The sequence below is a fragment of the Tachyglossus aculeatus genome, chromosome 16 (assembly GCF_015852505.1).
Source record: "Tachyglossus aculeatus isolate mTacAcu1 chromosome 16, mTacAcu1.pri, whole genome shotgun sequence".
Classification (NCBI taxonomy): Eukaryota; Metazoa; Chordata; class Mammalia; order Monotremata; family Tachyglossidae; genus Tachyglossus; species Tachyglossus aculeatus.
Window position 1 is genome coordinate 21,681,069 of NC_052081.1, and position 15,058 is coordinate 21,696,126.

The following is a 15,058-nucleotide window of genomic DNA, read 5'->3' on the forward strand; positions in this document are numbered from 1 at the left end:
TCCAACCAAACCCTGTCCTCCTCCTGACTTTCTCATTAAGTAGACAACACCATCATCCTTCCTGTCTCACAAGCCCATAATCCTGATGTTATCCTTGACTCCTCCCTGTCTTTCAACTCACATATTCAATCCGTCACTAAATCCTGTCAGTCCACCTTCACAACGTCGCTAAAATCTGCTCATTCCTCTCCATTCAAACTGCTACCACGTTAATACAATCACTCACCCTATCTTGCCTTGATTCATTCATTCATTCAATTGTATTTATTGAGTACTTACTGTGTGCAGAGCACTGTACTAAGCACTTGAGAAGTACAAGTCGGCAAAATATAGAGACAGTCTCTACCCAACAACAGACTTGCAGTCTAGAAGGGGGAGACAGACAACAAAACAAAACTTGTAGACTAGTATCAAAATCGTTAGAATAAATAGAATTATAGCTATATGCACATCATTAAAAAAATCAACAAAATAAAAAGAATAGTAAATATGTGCAAGTAAAATGAGTAATAAATCTGTACAAATATATACAAGTGCTGTGGGGAGGGGAAGGAAGTAGGGCAGAGTGGGGGGATGGGGAAGAGGAGAGGAAAAAGAGGGCTCAGTCTGGGAAGGCCTCCTGGAGGAGGTGAGCTCCCAGTAGGGATTTGAAGGGAGGAAGAGAGCTAGGTTGGCAGATGTGTGGAGGGAGAGCATTCCAGGCCAGGGGAAGGATGTGGGCCGGGGGTCAACAACAGGACAGGAGAGAACGAGACACAGTAAGGAGGTTAGTGGCAGAGGAGCAGAGGGTGCAGGCTAGACTGTAGAAGGAGAGAAGGGAGGTGAGGTAGGAGGGGGCGAGTTGATGGAGAACTTTGAAGTCGAGAGTAAGGAGTTTTTGCTTGATTTGTAGGTTGACAGGCAACAACTGTAGATTTTTGAGGAGGGCAGTGACATGCCCAGAGTGTTTCTGTACAAAGATAATCCAGGCAGCAGATTGAAGTACAGGCTGAAGCGGAGAGAGACAGGAGAATGGGAGGACTGAAAGGAAGCTGATGCAGTAATCCAGTTGGGATAGAATGAGAGGTTGAACCATCAAGGTAGCAGTTTGGATGGAGAGGAAAGGGCAGATCTTGGCAATGTTGTGGAGGTGAGACCGGCAGGTTCTGGTGACAGATTGGATGTGTGGGGTGAATGAGATAGCAGAGTCGAGGATGACACCAAGGTTGTGGGCTTGTGAGATGGGAAGGATGGTAGTGCCATCTACAGTGACGGGAAAGTCAGGGAGAGGATTTGGGAGGGAAAATAAAGAGTTCAGTCTTTGACATATTGAGTTTTAGATGGCAGGCAGATATCCAGATGGAGATGTCTTAAAGGCAGGAGGAGATATGAGCCTGGAGAGAGGGAGAGAGAGCAGGGGCAGAGATGTAGATTTGGGTGTCATCAGCATAGAGATTATAGTTGTAGCTGTGGGAGTGAATGAGTTCACCAAGGGAGTGAGTGTGGTTAGAGAACAGAAGGGGACCAAGAACTGACCCTTGAGGAACTCCTACCATAAGGGGTTGGGAGAGGGAGGAGGAACACGCAAAGGCGATTGAGAATGAATGGCCGGAGAGATAAGAGGAGAACCAGGAGAGGACAGAGTCTGTGAAGCCAAGGTTGGATAGCGTGTTGAGGAGAAGGGGGTGATCCACAGTGTCGAAGGCAGCTGAGAGGTCGAGAAGGATTAGGATAGAGTAGGAGCCATTGGATTTGGCAAAAAGGAGGACATTGGTGACCTTTGAGAGGGCAGTTTCGGTGGAGTGTAAGGGATGGGAGCCAGATTGGAGGGGGTCAAGGAGAGATTTGCATTGAGGAATTCGAGGCAGCTAGTTTAGATGACTCATTCTAGGAGTTTGGAAAGGAAGGGTAGGAGGGAGATAGAATGATAACTAGAAGGGGAGGTGGGGTCAAGAGAGGGTTTTTTAGCATGAGCATGTTTGAAGGCAGAGGGGAAGGAACCAGTGGAGAGTGAGTAGTTAAGGAGGAGAGGAGGGAAGGGGTGAGAGTTTTCATAAGATGAGAGGGAATGGGTTCTGAAGCACAGGTGGATGGAGTAGCACTTGGAGGAGGGAGGAGATCACGTCTGAAAATACTGCGGGGGAGGATGGGAGAGTAGCTGAGAGGGTTGAGAGCTGGGGGGATGGAGAAGGGGGAGGGGTGACTTTGGGGAGCTTAGACCTGATGGAGTTAATTTTACTAATGAAGTAGGAGGCCAGATCATTGGGGGTGAGGGATAGAGGAGGGGGAGGAACAGGGGGCTTGAGAAGGGCGTTAAATGTACGGAACAGCTAACGGGGATGATGGGCATGGGTGTCAATAAGGGAAGAAAAATAGTTTTGCCTGGCAGAGTGGAGGGCAGATTTAAGGCAGGAAAGGATAAACTTAAAGTAAACAAGGCTGGCTTGGTGTTTAGACTTTTGCCAGCAGCGTTCAGCAGATCGAGCATAAGAGCGAAGAAGGGGGACAATGGCAGTGATTCAAGGGTGTGGGTTAGTGGTGCGAGAGTGGCGAGCTTGATTACTGCATCAGCCTCTTTGCTGACCTTCCAGCCTTCTGTCTGTCCCCACTTTAGTCCATACTTGCTGCCTGGATCATTTTTCTACAAAAATGTTCAGGACAGGTCACCCCACTCCTCAGAAAACTCCAGTGAGTTGCCTATCCACCTCTGCATCAAACAAAAACTCACCATTGGCTTTAAAGCACTCCTCACCTTGCCCCCTCCTACCTCAACTCACTACTCCGCTACTACAACCCACCTTGAACACTTCACTCCATTAATACTAATCTTCTTACTGTGCCTGGTTCTCGCCTGTCTTGCTGCTGTCCCCTTGCCCATGTCCTACCTTTGGCCTGGAATTCCCTCCCTTCTCAAATTCGACAGACAATTACTTTCTCCTCTCCCGCCTTCAAAGCCTTACTGAAGGCACATCTCCTCCAAGAGGTCTTCCCAGACAAAGCCCCACTTCTCCTTAACTCTCACTCCTTTTTGTGTGGCCCTGACTTTCTCCTTTGCTATTCCCCCATCCCAGCCCCAAAGCATTTATGTACATATCTTTAATTTAATTTATTAATAATTTATTTATTTGTACTCATGTCTGTCTCTCTCCTCTAGACTGTGAGCTCATTGTAGCAGGGATTGTCATTGCTTATTGTTGTATTGTACTTTCCCAAGTGCTTAGTACAGTGTTTTGCACACAGTAAGTGCTCAATAAAGACAACTGAATTGAATGAATGAATGAAAAGCACAGTGCAAGGTTCTTGTTCCAACTCCGCCACTTGCCTACTGAGTGACCTCAGGGAAGTCATTCAACTTCTTTTTGCTTCAGTTTCCTCATTTGTAAAATGGAGATAAAACACCCATTCTCCCACCTTCTTAGACAGTGAGCCCAGTGTGGGACAGGTACTTTGGACTGAGATGATTATTTTCTAACTAGCACTGTGCTTGACACAGTCAGTGACAGTACATGTTAGATAATCATTTACCTAAGCTCTGAGACTCCTCTTCCCCTCCCCTCCCTCCTCATTCTGATTCTTTCACCTTGCCTGGAAGATTTCAGAACATCCACAGGTTCCAGGCAGGGGAAGAGAGATGGGGTGGAACAGAAGAGGGCGGTTCACAGGGCCTGGGAGACAGAAGGGGTGTGTGAAGGTACAATGGTCAAATGGAGATCACTTGACAATCATGTGGACAATCAGGAGGTCAAATAAGGAAGGGGAAGTCCAGGTTGACTGTTTCATTTCTATAAGTCCGGCCTAGCTTTTGCAAGACAAATTTTGTGGAATCATGACAAAATTTAGTCACAAAGTCTCTTTGTTGACTTGCAAATGAGGCTGGTAACAGTTGCATTTTGAGAAGCATATGAAGGTAGTCAACTTTCATTCATTTCATTAAATCAATTGTATTTATTGAGCACTTACTGTGTGCAGAACACTACCAAGTACTTGGAAAAGTTCAATGCAACAATAATCAGACACATTCGCTGCCCGCAGTGAGCTTACAGTCTAGAAAGGTAAGACAGACTTTAGTACAAATTAATAAATTACAATTATGTACTTAAGTACTGTGGGGCTGGGATGGCAGAAGAACAAAGCGAGCAAGTCTGGGTGACACAGAAGGGAGTGGGAAAAGAGGACAGGGAGGGCTTAGTCTGGGAAGGCCTCTTGGAGGAGTTGTGCCTTCAATAAAGCTTTGAAGAGGAGGAGAGTAATTTTCTGTCGATTTTGAGGAGGGAGGGCATCCCAGGACAGAGGCAGGATGTGGACAAGGGGTCAGTGGCAAGACAGGTGAGAACGAGGCACAGTAAGAAAGTTAGCACTATAGAAGCCAAATATGTGATCTGGCTTGTAGTAGGAGCGTAGAAAGGTGAGGTAAGAGGGGGCAAGGTGGTGGAGTGCATTAAAGTCAATGGTGAGGAATTTTTGTTTGATGCAGAGGTGGATGGTAAACCACTGGAGTGTTTTGAGGAACAGGGTGACCTGTCCTTAATGTTTTTGTAGAAAAATGATCCAGGCAGCAAAGTGAAGTATGGATTGGAGTGGGGAAAGACAGGAGGCTGGGGGGTGAGCAAGCAGGCTGATGCAGTAATCCAGGCAGGATAGGATGAGTGATTACATTAACATGATTGCAGTTTGGATGGAGAGGAAAGGGAATATTTTAGCAAATGTTGTGAAGGTGAGACCAACAGGATTTAGTGATGAATTGATATGTGGGTTGAATGACAGAGAGGAGTCAAGGATAATGCCAACTTTCTTACAGTGGTGACTCTGTAGTCTTGCTAGTAAGAGACCTCCAAACTTATAAAGAGGTGGGGAAGTCAGACCCTGGCAAGGCTGTGCTCAATCAATCAATCAATAGTATTTGTAGTAGTTATTGAGTGCACAGCACTGTTAGTTGGCAAGAACCCTGTCTCCAAGGAGCTTAGAGTATAGCAGGGAAGATATTAAAATAAGTAACAGATAGTGGAATTGGACTATTAAGATATGTACATAATAAGTGCTGTGGTCCTGGGTTTGAATGAATGTTAAACTTCTGCTTAGGGAGTACAGAACCATGTGCACAGGTGATGCAGAAGCGGGGGTGAATGGGGAAAATGAGGGTTAGTCAGGGAAGGCCTCTTGGGGGAGATATGATTTTAATAGGTCTTTGAAAATGGGGAAAGTAGTGGTCTGTTGGATCTGAAGGAGAGGAAGTTCAAGGCCTGAGGGAGGACTAGGCAAGGGGGCCATGGTGAGACAAATGAGATTGAGGTACAGCAAGTTAGCTTGACATTACCAGAGAGGTATGCTGTCTGGGGTTGTAATAGGAGATCAGAGATGTAAGGTGAGAGGAAGCGAGGAGAATGAATGCTTTAAAACCAATGATAAGGAGTCTGTGTTTGATGCAGAAGAGGATGGGCAACCATTGGGGGTTTTTGAAGAGAGAGGAGACGTAGACTGAATGCTTGTTGAGAAAAACTATCTGTGCAGCAGAGCAAAGTATTGACTGGAATGGGGAGAGATAGGAAGCAGGAAAGTCAGCAAGGAGACTGATACAGAAGTCGAGTCATGGTATGATAAGTTCTAAGATCAGTGTGGTAGCAATTTGGATTGTGTGGAAGGGGAAAATTTTGGAGATGCTGTAATGTGACCTCTAGCCTGAACTGTGAAGGTGAGTGATGGAGGGAAGCCTCCCTTGTTTTTTCTGGCTAAGAGTAATGCGAATCCACCTGTTGCCACCACCTGTGCCCCAGATCATCATCATCATCATCATCAATCGTATTTATTGAGTGCTTACTGTGTGCAGAGCACTGTACTAAGCGCTTGGGAAGTACAAGTTGGTAACATATAGAGACAGTCCCTACCGAACAGTGGGCTCACAGTCTAAAAGGGGGAGACAGAGAACAAAACCAAACATACAAACAAAATAAAATAAATAGAATAGATATGTACAAGTAAAATAAATAAATAAATAAATAGAGTAATAAATATGTACAAACATATATACATATATGCAGGTATATACATATGTACAGGTATGTATCATCACTTAGACTTACCCCCGGGGCTGACAGGCAATCTCTGGAAAGATGAAATCATCAACTCCTGGTCCTGCCCCAAACTCCACTCTGCTCTCTGCACTGCAAAGTGAAACAACCAGTAAATGAATTAGCAACTAATTTTGGGCTGTGCAGAAAAATAATGTGGATAATGAGGCCAGAAACTCAAAGACTTTTCCACGGTAGCATTTTTTTTGCCAAATTATCTAAATAATTAGCTAAACTATCCATGTATTCAACTATATAGGCTTTGGTTTTGTTTGTCTTTCAGCTCCTATTTAAATGCAGTACCAGAAATGTTTTACCCTTAGAAATTAACTTGACATGATTGAAAAAACATGGTTACATCTGAGGAGCAGCATGGTTTAGGGGACTTGAGCAAGAGCCTGGGTGTCAGAAGGACCTAAATTCTAATACCTGTTCCACCACATGTCTGCTGTGTGATCTTGTGTCAGTCCCTTCACTTCTCTGGGCCTCTGTTCCCTAGTCTGTGAAATGGAGATTAAGAGTGTGAGTCCTATGCGGGACCGAGACTGTGTCTGCCCTGATTAACCTGCCTCAGCACTTAGAACAGTGATTGGCACATAGTAAGTGCTTTAACAAGTACCATAATTTTATTATTATCAGTATTATTACCAGGGTTTCAAACTATTCCTATTTGAATGGTTCAGTAGATAGGTCAATTTAAGACACAAATGTAGTTACCTAGTGCCTATTATGCACAGGGTAAAGTATTGGGTACCATTGTATGAAGAGCACTGCTCTAGGTGCTCAGGAATAATAATAATAATGATAATAATAATGGCATTTGTTAAATATTACTATATGCCAAGCACTGTACTTTTCAGGTGGGGCACAATCTGAGGAAGAACAGTTACTGAATACCCATTTTACAGATTAAGAAACTGTGCCTCATTCTCGCCTGTCCCGCTGTCGATCCCCGGCCCACGTCATCCCTCTGGCCTGGAATGCCCTCCCTCCGCACATCCGCCAGGCTAGCTCTCTTCCTCCCTTTAAAGTCCTACTGAGAGCTCACCTCCTCCAGGAGGCCTTCCCAGACTGAGCCCCCTCCTTCCTCTCCCCCTCTTCCCCCTCCCCATCCCCCTGCCTTACCTCCTTCCCCTCCCCACAGCACCTGTATATACGTATATATGTTTGTATGTATTTATTACTCTATTTATTTATTGATTTTATTTGTACATATTTATTCTATTTATTTTATCTTGTTAATATGTTTTGTTTTGTTGTCTATCGCCCCCTTCTAGACTGTGAGCCCGCTGTTGGGTAGGGACCGTCTCTAGATGTTGCCAACTTGTACTTTGCAAGCGCTTAGTACAGTGCTCTGCACACAGTAAGTGCTCAATAAATACGACTGAATGAATGAATGAGACAAAGAAAAGTGAAGGTATTTGCCCAAGATTACACAGTAGGCAAGTGGTAGAGTTGTTAGAACCCAAATTCCCCGATTCCCAGGCCTATAGTTTTTCCATTAGGCCATGCCACTTCTCACAACAATATAATTAGACGATGCAGTCTCTGCCCATCTAGATTATATCTAGTAAGTTCCTGGGTCCTTCAGAGTCATAAGTAGCGTGATGCAATTTAGCCCTCCTTTCTTCATTCCCTAAGGCCAGCTGGTCCTAAACAATTGTGACAGAAAAATACTGTCACTCACTCCTCATTTCACTGGGTCAAAAACAAGTCTGGGACCTCAAAGGTCATTTGCGTAAGCAATCGCAATAGCCATTCAGACCTTTTCATAATACTAAATAGTTTTTCTGTCATAAACTGGACTGTCCATGGTTGGGTTGGTGAGGACTTAGGGATATGCTTCAAAGCTCTCGATCACCTTGTCCCCTTCTACCCCATCTCCCTTCTCTCCTTCTACATCCCAGCCTGCAAACTCTGCTCCTCTGGTGCTAACCTTCTCATTGTGCCTCGTGCTCACCTGTCCCGCAGTCGACCCCTGGTCCACGTTCTACCTCTGGCCTGGAATGCCCTCCCTCCTCAAATCTGTCAAACAATCACACGTCCCCCCCTTCAAAACCCTACTGAAGGCTCACCTCCTCCAGAAGGCCTTCCCAGACTAAGACACTTTTTCTCAGCTTCCCTCCCCACAACCTCACCCCAACTCACTCCCTTTGCTCTACCCCTCTCCCCACCCCACAACATTTGTGTATATAAATACATGTCTATAATTATATTTATTTATATTAATGCCTGTTTTATTTGTTCTGATTTATTTATATATACATATATATAACATTCTATTTATTTATGCCGATGCTATTGATGCCTGTTTACTTGTTTTGATGTCTGTCTTCCCTCTTCTAGACTGTAAGCCTGTTGTGGGCCGGGATTGTCTCTCTTTGTTGCTGAATTGTACTTTCCAAGCACTTAATACAGTGCTCTGCAAGCAGTAAGCGCTCAATGAATACGATTGAATGAATGAATGAATGAATATGCAGAAGGAGGTCAAGCAGTTCAATGATGGCATTTATTAAGCACTTACTATGTGCAAAGCACTGTTCTAAGCACTGGGGAGGTTACAAGGTGATCAGGTTGTCCCACAGGGGGCTCACAGGCTTAATCCCCATTTTACAGATGAGGTAACTGAGGCACAGATAAGTTAAGTGACTTGCCCAAAGTCACACAGCTGACAATTGGTGGAGCCGGGGTTTGAACCCATGACCTCTGACTCCAAAGCCTGTGCTCTTTCCACTGAGCCACGCTGCTTCAAGGTACCATGCATGTCAGTGCCATGCTCCAAGCTCTTCCATCTGCCTGGCACTGGGAACATCAGCCTAAGCAGTCTTAAACTCACATACCCAGGGACTCTTATCAAGGATCCCGCACTTTCTAGTCTTCAGATATTTAGACGAGAATAATGACTTATTGTTTCGGCTTTCTTCATTTTTTTTCTGAAGGGTAGGCAATAGCAGGACAACTTTGACTTCCATACAAAGTAAAATTGTCATCTTGACCAAGGCTGGTATTCCTGGGTGGTGGCCCCTTCCCCTGTGTAGACCAGGAAACTGAGGAAACTGAATTCCTTAGAGTGATTGTAATTTGAGCTGAATTGATCATTTGCCTATTTATCAGGGGCATTTTCAATAAGGAAGGTAAATATTATTTCATGTCAAATAGTAATAAAAATGGTGTCATTTGTTAAGTGTTTACTATGTACCCACTGTTGGGGTTGATATGAGGTAACAAGTCAGTCACAGTTCCTGCCCCTTATGGGGCTCACAGTAGGAGAGAGACTAAGTAATGAATCCTAGTTTTACAGATGAAAAAGCCTGAATCTCCTAGAAGTTAAGCAACTTGCCCAAGGTCACACAGCAATTAAGCAGCAGAGTCAGAAGACCCTTGCTCTTTTCACTAGCTTGCTATGGTTCTCAAATGCATATGTCCCTGAAAGGAAATCATTTCCCAAATCGGTTATCAAAATTGGCTTCGATGGGAGGGATGAAATGGACAAATATGATTTCAGAGATTTCCTTCAATGTAAGGAAACAGGGTTAAGAAGAGAGCCCTAAAGATCCTCTAGAACTAGGGTCACTGTGGGCAGGGATCATATCTACCAACTCATCTGTATTGTATTTTCCCTGGTACTTATTATAATATTCTGCACACAATAGGACTCAATAAATACCATTGATTGGATGATTGATTCCTGACTGTGGGGACACATGGAAAAAGCTGGTTGGGTTTGCCAAAAGAAGAGTAGGCATTTCTTCCTCTGAAAAGACCAGCGAATTGTTACTCTGAAGTGTTAGTGAAAGTAAGAGAGTAGAGATTCGATCAATGAAAATTGGGCAGTTGTCTTGAGTTCTGTTCTAGGAATGATTAATTCAGTTGAAGGTCTTGGACTTCTGAGTTGAGAGAAATTTCCTTTCCAGGAAAGGAAAACACATCATAATTTGCTATGAATGAGCACTACTACCTGAAAATAAGCAGTGTTAGGGACTGTAGAGAAGGATGATGTATCAAGAAAGCCCAAAGTTTTCACAGGACCACTTTGTGCATTTTGGTCTTTTCTCATCCTTTTGGATGAAACTGGGGTAGGGTGGGGGGCTTAAATCTTCCCTTCAGCACTCTCACAACTTCTACTGAAGTGTGGTCAAGGAGTCACAGGAAGATTTTGATTAATTTTTATCTGATGGAGGGAATACCTTAAATTTTTCAATGGGAGCAAATATATGAAATATACATACATCACTTAAAATGAGGCATGTCAGAACTGATGATGATGCAATTTTTTTTTTTTTTTGACCATTTAACTCCTTGGATTAGTTTATAAACCAATGTGGCTGGAATGGAAGCAGCAGTAGCACAAGTCATGATATCTATTAAGTGCCTACTTATGCAAAGCACTGTGCTAAATTCTGGGCAAAAAGAGTGAGAATTAGAGATGATCTTTCACCCTCAAGGGGCTCACAATAAAAGAATAAATGGGCGGGAGGTAGCGGGGAGAAGAGTTGGCAACAGAACCTAAGGAAAGAACTTGGACTCAACATTCTTTTTTATCCTTACTTAACATTTTATGTTCAACAATGAGCTATGTTCTGCTCAAACCACCTTCATTTTCAGCCTAATGAAAGAAGCATTCGTAACTGATATCATTTGCTCCAGTTTGGCTTCATTCACCTTGGCAATAACAGCCTGAATTTGACCAGACAAAGCACTAGGTCTGTATTGGGCAGAAAATTCACATGATTGACAGGCAACCTGTGGTCCTGCCTTCCCAAACAACCAGGCCTCTGCTGATTACCTGAAATCAGGAACTTGGAGACAGAACTAGTGGTTTATTCTCCCTCTGGACAATTACTAAAAACCAACTCAGACCTGTGAAAGAGACAGTGCTATGTGATTGGAGACAATTTTACCCTGATTGGAATTGTGGTTTAAATAAAAATTTCATCCATTTGGGGGTAATAAAAATAATGAGATTATTTTATTTATTTATTAAGTGTTTACTATGTGGCAGGCACTGCCAATGAGAACACAAAGCACTGGGCTGCATACAAGCAAAACAGATTGGATTCAGTTCAGGGACCACATGGGATTCACAGTCTCAATTCCCATTTTAGAGATGACATAACTGAGGCACAGAGAAGTGAAGTGACTTGCCCAAGGTCAACTTGCCCAAGGTCAACTTGCCCAAGGTCACAGAGCAGACAAGTGACAGAGTTGGGATTAGAACCCAGGCCCTTCTGACTCCCAGTCCCATGCTCTATCCATTAGGCCACGCTGCAGCACTGACACAACTTTTGACCAGTGGAACCTAAGATCTTGCAATGTCCTCCCAACTTGGAAGGAGAGTTGGCATTTGGCAGAAAAGTGGGGAGTCATTCATTCATTCATTCAATCGTATTTATTGAGCGCTTACTGTGTGCAAAGCACTGTACTAAGTGCTTGGGAAGTACAAGTCAGCAACATATAGAGAAGTCAAATTGTCAAATTGTGTGCATTCAGAGAGCTAAAGCATTTGGAAATGGGACACTAAATAAATCCACAGCCCAACTACAACCAGGCACCAAATCTACTAACTGCTTCAGAAGGTTGGTCAAAAGGATACTCTCTTCCCCTTTCCCCTTCCCTGCAGAACACACACCCTTCAGAATATGCACTTGTTTTTTACTCCTGCTCCAAAAGGAAAAGTCCCTGTTCTGGAGGCCAAACCATAGGTTTCAATAGAAACGGAGCAGAGCAGACTACTTACATTCCTGCCATTTTTATGACCAATGAGAGCATACATCCTAAGCATCAGTGAGTTACTAAACTGCCAAACTTTGGGTTAGAACTAATGTAGCTTAAGTGAATCAGTGACTGGTGTTGACATTCTGTAGGCACAGGAATGCACCCAGACCCAGGGCAGCCCTCTCCCCAGTGCTACCTGCTGATGAAGAGATATGAGTTTGGAATGCTTACATCAACCAAGAGATTCAAACTATATTTGGGAAAGAAAGTAGTAAAAGGAGTTGTAATAGTAATAAGAATATGTATTGAGCACCTGATTTGTGGAGGGAGGGACGACTAGGCTGGGAAGAGGTGAGAGTGTGATTAGAAGGTTAGCGTGCTCTTGTTCTGTTTTGTTGTCTCTCTCCCCCTTCTAGAATGTTAGCCCATGGTTGGGTAGGGACTGTCTCTATATGTTGCCGATTTGTACTTCCCAAGCACTTAGTAAAGTGCTCTGCACAGAGTAAGTGCTCAATAAATATGATTGAATGAATGAATGAATAAGATGAGCAAAGATGGCTAAGGAAAGCAGAAATGTGAAATTGGGCGATTTGGTTGAGACTTGAAGCCACATGTGAGGAATTTTTGTGTGATTTGGAAGGCTACAGGAAACTATTGAAGAGTTTGAAGAAGTGGAAAGATGCATTCAGAGAAACACCTCAAGTTGATGTGTTCAGCAGTATACTGTATAGATTGTATGGGGAGAGCCTGGAGGCAGGTCTAGCTGCTACAAGACTAAAGCTTGGACAAGGATGGTAGTTGTTTGGATGCAAAGGAAGGAGCAAATCTGGGGAGACATTTTTTAGGGAAAAATAGTTGGATTTAGCAGAATATTGAATGAAGAAATTGAAAGAGCAAAGAATCCAGTTTGACATCAAGGTTTCTGTGATGGGGAAAAATAGTGGTGTTATCAATATAGAAGGGAAAGTTAGGGGGCGTATACTCAGGGGTAAAATCGGGTAGGTCTGTTTTAGACATATTGAATTAGAGATGCTGGAGGAACATCCAGGTGGAAGTATCCTGGAGACAAGTGGAGATGTGGAACAGTAGTTTGGATAAGAGGTCGGGGATAGAGGGGAAGATTTGGGAGTTGTCTGCATGGAAATGGCAGCTGAAGCCCTGTGATCCAATGATCACGTGAGCCAAAAGTGTAGGAATGGAATTTTAGAAATGCTTTGATGCAGTATTACCAAGTCCCAAGAAGTGACTCCTGCTTTTGAACCCAAGTCTCTATTTCAGACCAAAAAGCACTTTGACTGAATTATTTACATAAGTGAAGTAAAAATGTATTTTTAGAATCTTAATCTTCTGAATTATTCCTAAGTATAAAATATAAACCATGCCCCTATCTATCACTGCCACTCAAAACACTGTGGCTAGGTCTACAAAAATACAGAAGTAAAGTTGAAAGCTGGAAATTATCCATGTAATGGAATTACACACTTTGAGCTGGAAATGTAGGCACCACAATGGATTGTTTTGTCTTGAATGACCTACTTGAAGTGCCTTCAGGGAAAAATTTAAAATTTCCTTGAAACCTTGCTCAGCAAGAGCCCTGGCAGAGATGATCAGAATAACTCATTCGTCGTATAAGTTGTTTTTAAACTTTTTCTTGGAATTCTTAGGTTTCTTAAAAGTATTCCCCTTTGGGACCAGCTGGGTTGGAGGGGAAATGATTCAATTTTGTTTTATTTGCTCTTTGAACTGACATTATTGCACAATTTGGAAGACTTTGGAGGCTTTTTGATTGGAAAAATATATTTCCTTCTTACACTCTCATGTATAGGGGCTTTTCATGGTACCTTTCAAGCCTCTTTTCTTTTATTGTAGCCAAGTGACCTGGGAAAGTACAAACCATGCCTTGCCCATGTAGGTCCTGTCTTGTTTGAAAGGCTTCTCCCCGCCTGCTTTTTTTCAGGCCGTGGGTGGAAGGGAAATGTGATTTCTCTCCACCCTCTGGCTTTAGCTTCCTGATAGTGGTAGAATAAATATTCCTACCCTCGGGGGATTGTGTGGGAGACAGTAGGGAAATTGCTCAGTTTTAGCCAGTGAAGGCTTTGGGTAATCCTATTTAATGGAACTTGAATAGTCTAGAGGAGCCTTAGTGCCACTTGCCCTTCCAGTGTGCTCATCCTAATGATTCAATAAATTGGCTGCAACCGTGACTGGAAAAGATCTGCTTTGCATGGATTGAAGTACTGCAGATCATCTTCCTCTCCTTGTTCTTTGCAATTGCTTTATCCAAATGCAAATCCTGATTTTTGCTGCCATATAAAATATGAGTGGATTGATAGGGCACTGGTCCTCTTCCTGACTTTCCTGTCACTTAGAGGGCACTACCATCCTTCGCATCTCACAAAACCACAACCCTGGTGTCATTCTTGACTCCGCTCTCTCATTCACCCCACACATCCAGTCCGTCACCAAAACCTGCCAGTCTCACCTCCACAACATCGCCAAGATCCACCCTTTCCTCTCCATCCTAACCGCTATCTTGCTGGTTCAATCTCTCATCCTATCCCAATTGGATTATTGCATCAGCCTCTTTTCTGATCTCCCATCCTCATCTCTCCCCACTTCAGTCTACACTTCACTCTGCTACCCAGAGAAATGCTCCGAGCATGTCACTTTCCTCCTCAAAAATCTCCAGTTGTTGCCTGTCAACCTACGAATCAAGCAAAAACTCCTCACCCTGGGCTTCAAGGCTGTCCATCACCTCACCCCCTCCTACCTCACCTCCCTTCTCTCCTTCTACAGCCCAGCCTGCACCCTCCACTCCTCTGACTCCTCACTGTGCCTCTTTATAGCCTGGCCCACCATCGACCCCCGGCCCACATCCTACCTCTTGTCTGGAATGCCCTCCCTCCACAGATCCGCCAAACTAGCTCTCTTCCTCCCTTCAAAGCCCTACTGAGGGCTCACCTCCTCCAGGATGCCATCCCAGACTGAGCACCCCCCCTTTTCCTCTCCTCCTCCCCTCCCCATCTCCACCCACTTTGCCCTACCCCTTCCCTTCCCCACAGCACTTGTATATATTTGTACATATTTATTACTCTACTTTATTTATTACTCTATTTTATTAATGATGTATATATAGCTATAATTTTATTTACTATGATGGTATTGACACCGGTCTACTTGTTTTGTTTTGTTGTCTGTCTCCCCCTTCTAGACTGTGAGCCCATTGTTGGGTAGGCACCATCTCTATATGTTGCCAATTTGTATTTCCCATGTGCTCTGCACACAGTAAGCACTCAATA